A 12,845-nucleotide genomic window follows, 5' to 3' on the forward strand; every position below is an offset into this window, starting at 1 on the left:
AGTATTAAACAGCACCCTAGAAAGGTCTCCCAGGCTCGGCCGGTTAGGCCCGGCCACCAGGTGAATCTGCCCTTCGGGTATTAAACAAGCTGCAAGGCTTATTTCTAATACTGTTAAGTAATGGGTGGCAAGGTAGCACAGTTATTAGCACTGTTGCTTCACAGCTCCAGGGTCCCAGGTTCGATTCCTGACTTGGGGTACTGTCTGTGCGGGGTCTGCACATTCTCCCCGTGTCTGCGTGCGTTTCCTCCGGGTGCTCCGGTTTCCTCCCACAAGTCCCGAATGACATGCTTGTTAGGTGAACTGGACATTCTGAATTCTCCCTCAGCGTACCCGAACAGGGTCCAAAGATGTGCCGGTTAGGCGGATTGGCCATGCTAAAATTGTCCCTTAGTCTCCAGGATGTGCAGGTTAGGTTAAGGGGTTATTGGGATCGGGTGGGAAAGTGGAGGGGTGGAGTGTTCTTTTAGAGGGTTGGTAAAGACCCGATGGGCCGAGTAGCCTCCTTCTGCACAGTAACGATTCTATGATTTTACGACAGTTGTTACCATCCCAGTTAATGTTACTACTGGATGGGAAGGTCCCAGAATTGAACCCTAGCTCAATAGACCAATGTTTTTCAAACTTTTTTTTCCGGGGACCTAACCCAGCCGACCTTTGCGGCCCACACCGGCCGACTTTTGCGGCCCACGCCGGCTGACCTTGACGACCTACGCCGGCCGACCTTCACGACCCACACCGGCCGACCTTCACGACCCACACCGGCCGACCTTTGTGGCCCACGCCAGCCGCCTTTCACGACCTACGCCGGCTGAGCTTCGTGACCCCCACCGGCCGACCTTCACGGCCCACACCGGCCGACCTTCATGACCCCCACCGGCCGACCTTCACGGCCCACCATTTTCTCTTACCTTGTAATGTTTAGGTAAAATGTGGTGAACCTCCAATTTTTAGAGGTCGAAAACATTTTCAGTTTCTGCACTTTTTTCCTGTAAAATTTTATCAAATAAAAACTCCCCCAAACTTGTAAAAAAAGGCTGCGACCGTATTAAAAAAATGCGGCCGCACTATGCGCATCGTTGATCGGGCACGTATGCGCAGTGCGGCCGTATTTTTTTTAAGTGTTCGTGGCCATTTTGAAGGCCGCTTGCAGCTGGCATTATTAAAAGCCGGCAGCTGCGGATGTTGATTGCGGATTTGCGCGATCGGGAGCGCCGCAACGAACGGCTCCGCGACCCTCCTGACACCCGCCCGCGACCCTCCCACAGGTCGCGCCCCCAACTTTGACAATGACTGCAATAGACAGTAACTTTTACTTTTCTTTTAGAGATGTGGATGAACGATGTCATGGGACTTTTATTAGCTTTTAACAAAAGAATAAAATATTTATTAAACATGAAAAGATTGACCATAACACAATACTCCTTCACCGTACGTCTATCTTCACAAATGTGCGCAGAATTTTAAGGATAACACGTGCTATCTTATACCAACCACGTTGTTCTCAGTAAGTACACAGTCCCTGTAAACCAACAGGCCAACTGTGGTCAGACGCACCCCACTCTGAAACAAAGTGACAAATGCCACCCAATACAACTTCTGTGGATTTTTCGTCAGATCCCCTATATGATTATCACTCTGTGAGCCAACTGGTTCACTGAAATGCTGGTTTTCACATGAGTACCTCCAGACTCCACTTTTCAAAAGACACACCTTGGAGTCTTCTCCCAAACAATGCTTTCTTTCAGATGCCTTCACCATGGATCCACTTCCAGGATTTCAATTTCACCTTTCAGTCTTCCTCTGCCTTGAATTGACATGTGCATTCAAGCTTCTACACAATCTGTCAGGTACCCAACCATGCCAACAGAAAATCATTGCTTCACAGACTGTATTAAGGTGTCACCAACCTTAGGATTATTTCAGATGTCTGGCTTCTCATTAGGTCTTCACCTTTCAGATCTGTCTTTAAATGTGAGCCTCTCTCTGCCATTTTCTTTAACTTCAGGGAACAGTACCGTGTTCAAATTCCAGTTCCTTTTGTCCCTTTGGCTTCAGCCTTCTTGTGACCTGTCTTTACATCCCCTGGTTTCTCGAACTATCAGTTCTTTAGATTCTGTGACTTGTTTTCTTCCCATTACTTCATTGTTCTGCATCTCTGCTTCTGCTGGCAGTTCCTACCAGAGCTGCTTCCCCTCTAGCTACCTGGTTCCAAGTGTCTTGGATCCAGCCGAAAAGTAAACTGAAAAAATTCTTTCTAACTTAAATTCGCCCCTGGTTGCTAAGCAGCAGCCTACAACTTTCTTTATGCTTTTTTACTTTCACGCCGTAAACTCTCTAATCACATTGCAGGCACAGTTTAAAATTAAATCAAACCCCCCACACATGCAAGCACCTTTGTTTAACATGAACCTAACTAAAGTTTTAACGTTTTCTTAAATAGAAACAGGACCTTAAGATCACTTTATTTCTAATAGTCAACGATGCAAATATAGATTACTTAAAGATACTTCTATTCTGTTTCCTGACACAGAAAGCATAATGCATACTGAGATCCAAGTTAGGCAGTAGTAAATTGTAACTTTTCCCACCCACAGTGTGGAACCCGTGCACTGTTGAGAAAGAAAGGCAATTCACGGTTAAAAGGGCTTGTAATTGCCCTTTTTATTTGCCTCAATTACTTTCCTGCCAGAGTCACAGGGGTTGCCTGCTGGACTTGGGTCCAACCCAGGGAAACCCGAAAGAGGGCCAGATGACATCAATCCTGACCCAGTGCCAATTTCAGGGACTGTACCACCTCACGCCAGATCCTGCCTCTATTAGACTCGGACAAATCTGCATTTGTAATCTAGTTTAAATTGGTTTGAGGGATGTGTTACTGAGGGAAAACTAAAACAATTCTCTGAATACCTTTGTTAAAAATATAGAACAATGATCTGAATTTTGCATTCAGCAGAAAAGCAAGCTGACCTCAATGAAAACTTTCCACAAGGTTCTAATAATAATAATAATAATCTCTTATTGTCACAAGTAGGCTTCAATGAAGTTACTGTGAAATGCCCCTAGTCGCCACATTCCAGCGCCTGTTTGGGAAGGCTGGTATGGGAATTGAACTCGCGCTGCTTCCTTGTTCTGCATTACAAGCCAGCTGTTTAGCCCCGTGTGCTAAATCAGCCCCTCGAAATCAAGGATGTCTTGGCGAGCTGTAGCAGTGGAATATTGTGGGCAGTTTTGGTGCCTTATCTAAGGAAAGATATGCTGGATTTGGAGGCAGTCCAAAGACAGTTCACTGAGTTGATCCCGGGTATGGAGGGAATATCTTATGAGGAGAAGTTGAGTAAGTTGGACCTGTTTAGAAGAATGAGTGGCGACTTTGTTGAGACATATAGGATTCTCAGGGGGCTTGACAAGGTAGATGCTGAGAGATAGTTTCTCCTTGTGGGAGTGTCTAAGACCAGAAAGCATCTCAGAGTAAGAGGGTCACCCATTTAATACAGGGATGGGGAGGAATTTCTTCTCTCAGAGGGCAGTGAATTTGTGGAATTCTTTACCGCAGAATGTTGCAGAAGCTGGGTCTTTAAGTATGTTCAAGGCTGAGAGATGGGCAGATATTTAATCAGTGAGGAAATTAAGGGTCATGGGGGATAAGGTGAGTAAATGGAATTGAAGGTTATATCAGATAAGCTATGATCTCATTGAATGGCAGAGCAGACTCGATGGGCCAAATGGCCACAGCTCCCCCTATAAAATCCAGATCTTAGAAATCAGGAAGTTAAAGATACTGAAAATCATTCACTTTGAATTAAAATTTTCAGGATAGGAAAATAAATGTATGGGCGTGTAAAGATAAAATCTAAATTGAAGATTTTTATAAACATTTTTAATCATTGTGGAGAAATTTGACATTCCATGAATATGAAATTGTTTTTTCAGGATGAGTGAGGGTGTTGAGCAGTTATTCTGAAGATATTACTGGTGAAACCCCAGCTGCGCCTCTATCAACTTTTCCAGGGTGTTTACAATGAGACTAACAGCTTTAGAATGGAATTCCTTGTCAACTCATTGTTGCACCTGATATTTCAGTCTATGGGTATAAAGAACAAAGAACAAAGAAAAGTACAGCACAGGAACAGGCCCTTCGGCCCTCCAAGCCTGCGCCGACCATGCTGCCCGTCTAAACTAAAATCATCTACACTTCCGGTGTCCGTATACCTCTATTCCCATCCTATTCATGTATTTGTCAAGATGCCCCTTAAACGTCACTATCGTCCCTGCTTCCACCACCTCCTCCGGCAGCGGGTTCCAGGCACCCACTATCCTCTGTGTAAAAAAACCTGCCTCGTACATCTCCTCTAAACCTTGCCCCATGCACCTTAAACCTATGCCCCCTAGTAATTGACCCCTCTACCCTGGGAAAAAGTCTCTGACTATCCACTCTGTCTATGCCCCTCATAATTTTGTGGACCTCTATCAGGTCACCCCTCAACCTCCTTTGTTCCCGTGAGAACAAACCGAGTTTATTAAACCTCTCCTCAGAGCTAATGCCCTCCATACCAGGCAACATCCTGGTAAATCTCTTCTGCACCCTCTCTAAAGCCTCCACATCCTTCTGGTGGTGTGGCAAACAGAATTGAACACTTAGAGTGGTTTCACAGGACGGCGCAACATCGTGGGCCAAAGGGCCTGTACTGCGCTGTAATGTTCTATATTCTATGTTCAGCACATGTCAAAACTCCAAAGTGTATAATGATAGGGAACACTAACAGTTGTAAGGATCCTCCAGTTTAAACCTGGTTTCCCCGTGTATTCCCTTTATTTTCTGTTATTTGGATTTTTGTACCTTTTGCATCTGGACAGTTGCTGGGACCTATGCCTTTCAGGTGGCCTGCACCTTTAATTTTTTTTAAAAATGGGACCGATGTGTTATTTAGTCTGGCCTCAGGAAAACCCCAGTGGGACGAGCTGCTTGGTTTGGCCCAATGATGACTCATTTTGATGGACTTGGCTGGCAGCCAAGAAACTGTTTTAAATTCCTGGATCTTACCTGACCCTCACTCCTGATTGGTGTTGGCCATTCCAGAATATTGTGCTAAGAAAGGCAGACCCCATTTTGGTAGCTTAATTTTGCTTTGAACTCAAGAGCTGAACTGTCTCTCTCTCCCAGAAAGGGTGCAACTCTCTCCAATATCTCGGCTGGGGCTCACTCCAGGTAAACGGAGCAGCCAGCCTTTTCTCTCTATTCATCTGGTGAGTGTTTAAAGCCTGAAGACAGAGCTGGAGGGAACCTTCTGGATTGATTTCTCCCATTAGGTTACCAGACCTCTCTAAGGCCTCATGGAAACTGCTTCTCTGATATTTTGTTTATCTGAGAGAAGCTGTTGGTCAGTCTGCTGGAGTGGGAAACAAATAAAAATTGAACAGACCTGAATTGCAACTTCCATGTGAAGGTCCAGGTTAACACAAGTTAAAGAGACTTCCTAATGGGGATCCCACAGCCTGAGAGTCTGGACTGAATGTTCCAGCCAGAAGATCCAAACCAACTGGTAATTTCAACAGTCCCCATCCCGGGAAGATAGCCGGCTACAACATCTTCAACATCAGCAACAAGGATTCTTATCTCTCTTTCTTCCATTTTAATCCCTATCATTTTACCCCTTTCCCATTCCCTTGTGTGTCTGTCTTGTGGTGTGTTTGGGTAGAGGGTGGGGTGATAAAAGAGGGGGTGTACTAGATTAGGCCAAATCACTGAGTGTCTTTAAGACAGAGATAGATAGGTTCTTGAGTAATAAGGGGATCAGGGGTTATGGGGAGAAGGCAGGAGAATGGGGATGAGAAAAATATCAGCCATGATCGAATGGCGGAGCAGACTCGATGGGCCGAGTGGCCTAATTCTGTTCCTATCTCTTATGGCCTTATGGTCTTATTAGCTGGCCAATACTCTATGATAATCATCGCATGTCTTATCTCTATTGCTGTTACAAACAGTTTTTTGTGTGTTACACTTACAAAACCCATGCCTATAAGTCACTGGAGCAGTCAAGGTTCAAAGATCTCAGAAAATATATATGAATTATTGATTGATTCACTTATGTTGGGATTCCTAAACCCGTGGGGCTGGAATTGACCGCACACTAGCCCAGGGCGTCGGAACACAGTTTTTTCACCATTACCAAAATAAAATCAGGCTAATATTACAACAAAGAGTTAGGAAAGCATACCTTGACAGTGTGGTATTATACAACTCCACAGTATTCAGTTGATTGAACTATTTTGTTAACTTTGGTTAAACTGACACAGATTAGCAACAATGAAACTGCAGTCGAAGGAAGGTCAAGTGTAGGATTTCTCAATTGAATTGTAGTGCGGTGATAAAGTGAGTTACCAATGGAAATCGTCGATCTGGACATTATAATGTTCATGCATTCAGTATGTAATGTTTGGAAAGCAAAGCTAGTTTTTAGGGATTTATATTGGTAAACATTAGAAATAAATCTTACAACACCAGGTTAAAGTCCAATAGGTTTGTTTTGAATCACTAGCTTTCGGAGCACAGCTCCTTCCTCAGGCTCTGAAAGCTAGTCACTCCAAACAAACCTGTCGGACTTTAACCTGATGTTGTACGATTTCTTATTGTGCCCACCCCAGTCCAACGCTGACATCTCCACATCATTAGAAATAAGATATAGTTTTTTTAATTTAATATTTCTGTGAAAGGAAGGGTAAAACTTACAGTTAGATTCATAGAACATACAGTGCAGAAGGAGGCCATTCGACCCACCGAATCTGCACCGACCCACTTAAGCCGTCACCTCCACCCTATCCCCATAACCCCTAATCCTTTGGACACTAAGGGAAATTTAACATGGCCAATCCACCTAACCTGCAAGTCTTTGGACTATGGGAGGAAGCTGGAGCATCCGGAGGAAACCCACGCAGACAGCGGGAGAACATGCAGACTCCGCACAGACAGTGACCCAGCGGGGAATTGAACCTGGGACCCTGGCGCCATGAAGCCACAGTGCTAGCCACTTGTGCTACCGTGCTGGACAACAGTGTTTGTATGTGCGGGGGTTGGTTTCAATTCCAACTCTATTTTGCTTCGAGAGGATTACGTTGTGAAGAATAAATAAAAGGTGTGGGTGTTGCTTAGCAGCTAAGGCTTTGTATGGTAGAGAAGCTTTAAAGTTTTAGTTTTAACTGAATTTGTGGGCAGCTGGAGATAGGACACTGGGGCATGAACTGCTCTCGACTCTGCCAGGAGAAGTTGGACAAGGTGGGAGCTTCAAAGAGGAAAGTTTCCTGAAGAACCAGTTACTGTCGTGATATCCAGGGAATTGGGACAGAAAGAATGAGAATACTGGGCAGGACATAAGCATGTGGCAATTGCTTAGCAACTGGAGGCTCCTTTTAAGGATTGAAAAGTTTTAAGTTTCAGTTTTAGTTGGATATATTGCAGTTGGTGACAGGACACAGTGGAGTGAACATTTCTCAATTCTGCCAGAAGAAAGACTGGACAGGACGGAAGCTGCAAAGAGACAGGTTTCCTAAAGAACCAGTAACTGCCCCGATAACCACAGAATTGGGACAGACAGAATGTCTTAAGACAATTGAAGCTAAGAAAACAGAGACCAAGATATCGTTCAGAAGAATTCAAGGAAAAGTAAAAGAAGTGTACTGAGTTAAAGAGACAATTGCAATAAGCAGATTTGGAGAGGGAAAACAGACTTCAGAGGCAAATCAAACATTTGCTGCCATTTTAATGCACTCTGGGAATCGAGAGTTAAAGCAATTGTGAACAGTTTGTACAGCAGTTAAGCCAAAGAAATCCAAAAGAGGTGGTGTAAAACCTGGACTGGATTCGCTGTTAAAAGTGGAGCTGAAGCTTTGATTAAAAGTGTCATTTGGAAAACGTGGTCTGAACTTTACAATGTAAACAATTAAGGAAAAGCATTATTGCGAGAGAAGATTTTAACGTGTGTTTTTGGGAGTGGAGTTTGGAAAATCTCACATGACAATCATCTGGGTGGATCTGAGGCAATCCACCTAGATGCTTTTCATGTGAGATTTTTCTATTGTCTTAAGGCATTCTGTCTGTCCCAATTCCGTGGTTATCGGGGTAGTAACTGGTTCTTTCGGAAACCTGCCTCTTTGCAGACATTCATTTGAGATTCAGAATGCAGAGTGTATTTGACCGCAGCCACCTTGTGTGTTTAAAGGGACGTTGTGTTACTGAGACTGATGCAAGATTCACTTTTCCAATCATGTGAACCTTAAAGTCTGTGTCTAATTGTGAAGCTGAAGGGGGAATAAAAGAGTATTGTTTTGTAATCCAATTTTGGATTGGATTTGGATTTTTGTTTATTGTCACGTGTACCAAGGTACAGTGAAAAGTATTTTTCTGCGAGCAGCTGAACAGATCATTAAGTACATGAAAGAGAAGGGGATAAATTAAAATACATAATTTTTCCATGGCTAATAAATGTTTTTTTCTTGTTAAAACGAATTGGGAGTCCTGTGACACTGTTTCTCTATGTTTTATAAAGAAAAGGAAAAGTTACAAACTTTTGAGCCAGGATTCTGTTCTGGGGTCTACCCGTCCAGTTATAACAACAACTGGGATCGTAACCATTTCTGTGGGGGGAATTAATTGAGTGTTATGGTGAAATGAAAATCGCTTATTGTCACAAGTAGGCTTCAAATGAAGTTACTGTGAAAAGCCCCTAGTCGCCAGATTCCGCCGCCTGTTCGGGGAGGCTGGTACGGGAATTGAACTGTGCTGCTGGCCTGCCTTGGTCTGCTTTCAAAGCCAGCGATTTAGCCCTGTGCTAAACCAGCCCTGTGCTAAAGGCAGTTAGTTGTGATTAATATTTGTGAATGTAGGACAAGTTCATTGAATCTAATAATGGATGCAATTCTCCCAAAATATTTCTAAGTGTGGCCTCATGTGGGAAACAAAGTGCAATTCCCATTGGGTGGATCGACACAATCCAGATATTTGGAGCCGTGAGCGATTCCTGCCATGGGGCCCGAAGAAGTCGGCAAGACCGGATCCTCAGTAATCGGAGTGCCCTTTGTAATGGGTGCTCCAATCTCAGAAGGACACCACTCCCACCCCAACAATCACTGGCAAGGCCGCCCCCCAACGAGTGGCACCCTACTATGGGTTCATCAAACATCCCTCCCTTCAGCTCACCCTCCCTTTCAGGCCCCCCTTAGTTCCTCCCTTCAGGCCTCTCCCCTTTGCAATGCCACCCTTTCCCCGCTATCTTGTTTGTCTGTGTGTGCATAGAGAGAGTGGGGCGTATTAGGAAGAGAGGGCTGAGAAAGGGGTAGTCGATAATTAGTTACATTGCCCATTTAATTATAAAACTGTCCATAATAAAAGGTTACTTGTGTTTTAAAGTTACAAACCTGTTGTGCGTAGTTTATTGGGCTCAACCAAGGACTTTGGGTATTTTAAATCTCATTTCACCTGTGTTGTGACTCCAGATCAAGTGGGGCTAGAATTGAATATGCACTAGCCCAGCGTGTCATGACACTAGTAAGCACTTCAGAACAAAGAAATAGCCTCTTTTTTACAAACGGTGGTTAGAAACAACACCTGCTCCAAAGAGGAAACACTTAGAGTTAATGGACCATGAAGAACGATAAAAACAAACAAAACTAAACCCACCTTTGAAAAAGCCGGGACCTGTCAATCAAGATGCTTGTAAAAGGTAATGGACCATGAAGAGCTATAAAAATAAACAAAGCCAACTCTCCTTTGAAATAGCCTGGACCTGTCAATCAAAAGGCTTGTAAAAAATAATGGACCATGAAATTAAATGTAAACAATGCAGTTCAAAGCTTTGAGGCTCCTCAGCAAGCCCAGAGGCTTGCAAAAGTTAAAGGGGAATGCAATTGAATATGAAAAAAAGCACTTCAAAGATTTCCAACATGTCAAAGACGTTTAGCATCATCTGACAGATCATTAAACCTGTCAAGGTGGGAGAGACATTAAACGTTTTCAAGGCTACAATGGGAAGACTTTTACCTTCATCTGACAGATCATTGATATTGACATGCTAGGGAAGGCATCAAAGGTTAGAAGGCTCCAAAGGAAAGTCTTTTACCCACATCAGACTGATATTTGATATTGACATACCAGGTTTATCAGTTATCAAAGCTACAGAGGGAAGACTTACCACATGACCCCCATCCGGGAAAAATTTTGACCTGAGCTGCTCCAGCCCAGCCAAAGTCCCCCCCCCCCCTGGAGAATCCCCCTCTGCATCTTGGAAGTAAGTGTGGAGAGGGTACTCACCCACTTGCTTCACCCCCCCCTCCCCCCCTCCCCCCCGCCACTGGTGGGCCCTGCCACCTGGCCCCCGCTGTGATTTGCACGCACAGGATTTCCAGCTGAGTGAGGCAGGAACATCCCAAGAGGCCACAGCATTCCAGTCGGTCTCTCTATTGAGATTGAAATGGATACCAATGCGTTCTGATCAGGATTGCGCCATCTTTGGGTGCAAACCTGATCTCGCCGGGAGAGCGTGACATGAGACCATCAACTGGTTTGGTGCCCAGCGAGAATCCTGTTTTGGATCTCATGCCTGGTTCAAGAGGCCAGTGGGAATCCCGGCTAGGACTAATGGCCCTGGAGAATCGCCACCAATAAGAATTAATTCTTACATTACTAATTGATCACCCATGGCATTGCCCATGGGAAGCCAAGATCAAGTGTAATCTTAAAACGAAGTGGGAAAATTTCACCAAGGCATGCAGATTTAATTCAGTCCCTATTTTAAAATCACAAATGTTATCTTTGTTCCTCTATGTCCATTATAGGTTCCTACATTTATAAAGGGAATTCCAGTCCATAGGAATGAGATATGCTGTCATCTCATTTTCCTGCCGGGGTGGCACTGCCATTAAAATGAACACGTGACCTCAATGTGATAACTTTATTGGCACAGAGTCCATTATAGATGTGGATGTAGGAAACTGTTGGAAAAGTTGACAGGAGTTACACACAGAGGTAGGATTTTTACTGTCTTGTGAATCAATTTATTGTTGACATGTAGAGGGAGGAATTTGATTTGCTCCCAAAGAAAGGTGTGAAATTGGTGGAGTAATAATTTCCTGTGTTGGCCTGGGTCATCCTGGGGTCCAAGTGAAATGCAATGCGGGCCTCATCTAAATATTGCTTTGCAACTGCAGGTGTCGTCATGTCAAGGAAGGAGAAGCGACAATCCAGAGTGTGCTGTGGGAGAGCTCTGTGCTCTTGCTAATATAACGCCGGATATACTTCTGATGCAAGAGATCAAGACAACCAACTCAGTAACCTAGCGCCCATTATAAGCACACCTAACACATGGATGTAAATTGAATTTCTCCCCAAAATGGGCTGCTTCTCCAAATGGTACATGAGACTCTGTGATACAATCACCCATCACAAAATTGACCCAACACAGCCAATGGTATTAGAAAGGGTTCCAAGGTGGGATATTTAAATGGTATGAGTAATATTTTCATGGTCAAAAATAAAGACAGATCAGAAACACAGCCAAACACATGAAGCGTGAGATACATCAAACCAAAATGGGTGAGGCTTGTCAGTTCTTCAGCAGACCCCTAAATTCTAGTTAGATACTGTCAAATTCAAACTCACATTTGCAAAATCCATGTCCAAAGGATTAAAAAATGTCTCCAAACAATCATTTGAAAATGGTGTCAAATAGCCAAATTGAGAGTCTCCGGTAGTTCATTTAAAGACTTTTAATAGTTAGGTCTCAGTTTGGGTCAGTGGTAACGCTCTTACCTCTGAGTCAGAGGGTCATGTGTTCAAGCCCCTTCCAGCATCTTGAGCCCACAATCTAGCTGTCACTTAGTAAACAATTGCTCAAAGCTGCATCAGTTGAAGGCGCAAACGTCGGAATAAAGTGTTAAACTGAAGCCCCAGACAGGTAAATGTAAACCACACCACAATGTGGATTAAAGTAGCTGAGGGGAGTTCCCCCAGTGTCTTACTCTACATTCTTCATGTGACTAACAGTACCAAAAGCAGATTAACAGACCATTAATCTCATTGCTGATTACGGGAATTTGCTGTGTGCCATGTCTGTCTGTCTACAGTACAGCAGTAACTAGACTACAAAGTCATTTATTAACCATGAAAAAACATTTTGGAATATCCTGCGGTTATGAAGCTGAATGTAAATTATTTTCCATCTTTATTGTTGTTAGGATGGGATTAGGATACTCTCCCCTTGGTATTTTGGCCCAGGCACTGACTGTAAATAGCTTGTTCTTGGGTCTCTATTCTTGTGAAGAGCTTTCCATTATGAGGAGCAGAGGAACTGGCTTGAGACAGTTATCATTCATGCTGCTGTCAGTGTGGACATTGCTATGTGTCTGTGACCTGACCTCCTAAACAGAGCCTCCGTTCACAGTAGTAACCGTAACTGTATAAAATGTTGTTTTTCTAAGAGCATGGAATCTTAGAATGCTACATCAGTGACAAAGGCCAGTCAGCCCATCAGGCCTGTGCAAGCCCTTTGAAAGAATCATCCAATTTTTTCTGCTCCTTTGCTATTTGCATAGCCGGGCAATTATTTCATTTTAAAGTATTTATTCAATTCCCTTTCAAAGTTATTATTGAATCTGATTCCACCACCCTGTGTGGAAGTTCATTCAAGATCGTAATAACTCACTGTTTAAAATAATGTTTTCTTCATGACGCCTGTTTGTTTTTGCCAATCAAATGACACAGCTAATTTTCATCAAAAACAAGACGATAATGGTCAATTTACCAAACAAGACCAATAAATATAAAATAGCACTAAATGTCTCCCATTTACACTCAC

At 43.6% G+C, this 12,845-nt stretch overlaps 1 protein-coding gene across 1 annotated transcript in view; it reads right to left on the reverse strand.

Moving 5' to 3' along the window:
• Positions 1–12,845, reverse strand: part of tbx4 (T-box transcription factor 4) — a 133,774-nt gene that overhangs the window by 104,298 nt on the left and 16,631 nt on the right. The window lies entirely within an intron of this gene.

This window comes from Scyliorhinus canicula, chromosome 12, assembly GCF_902713615.1.
Source record: "Scyliorhinus canicula chromosome 12, sScyCan1.1, whole genome shotgun sequence".
NCBI lineage: Eukaryota > Metazoa > Chordata > Chondrichthyes > Carcharhiniformes > Scyliorhinidae > Scyliorhinus > Scyliorhinus canicula.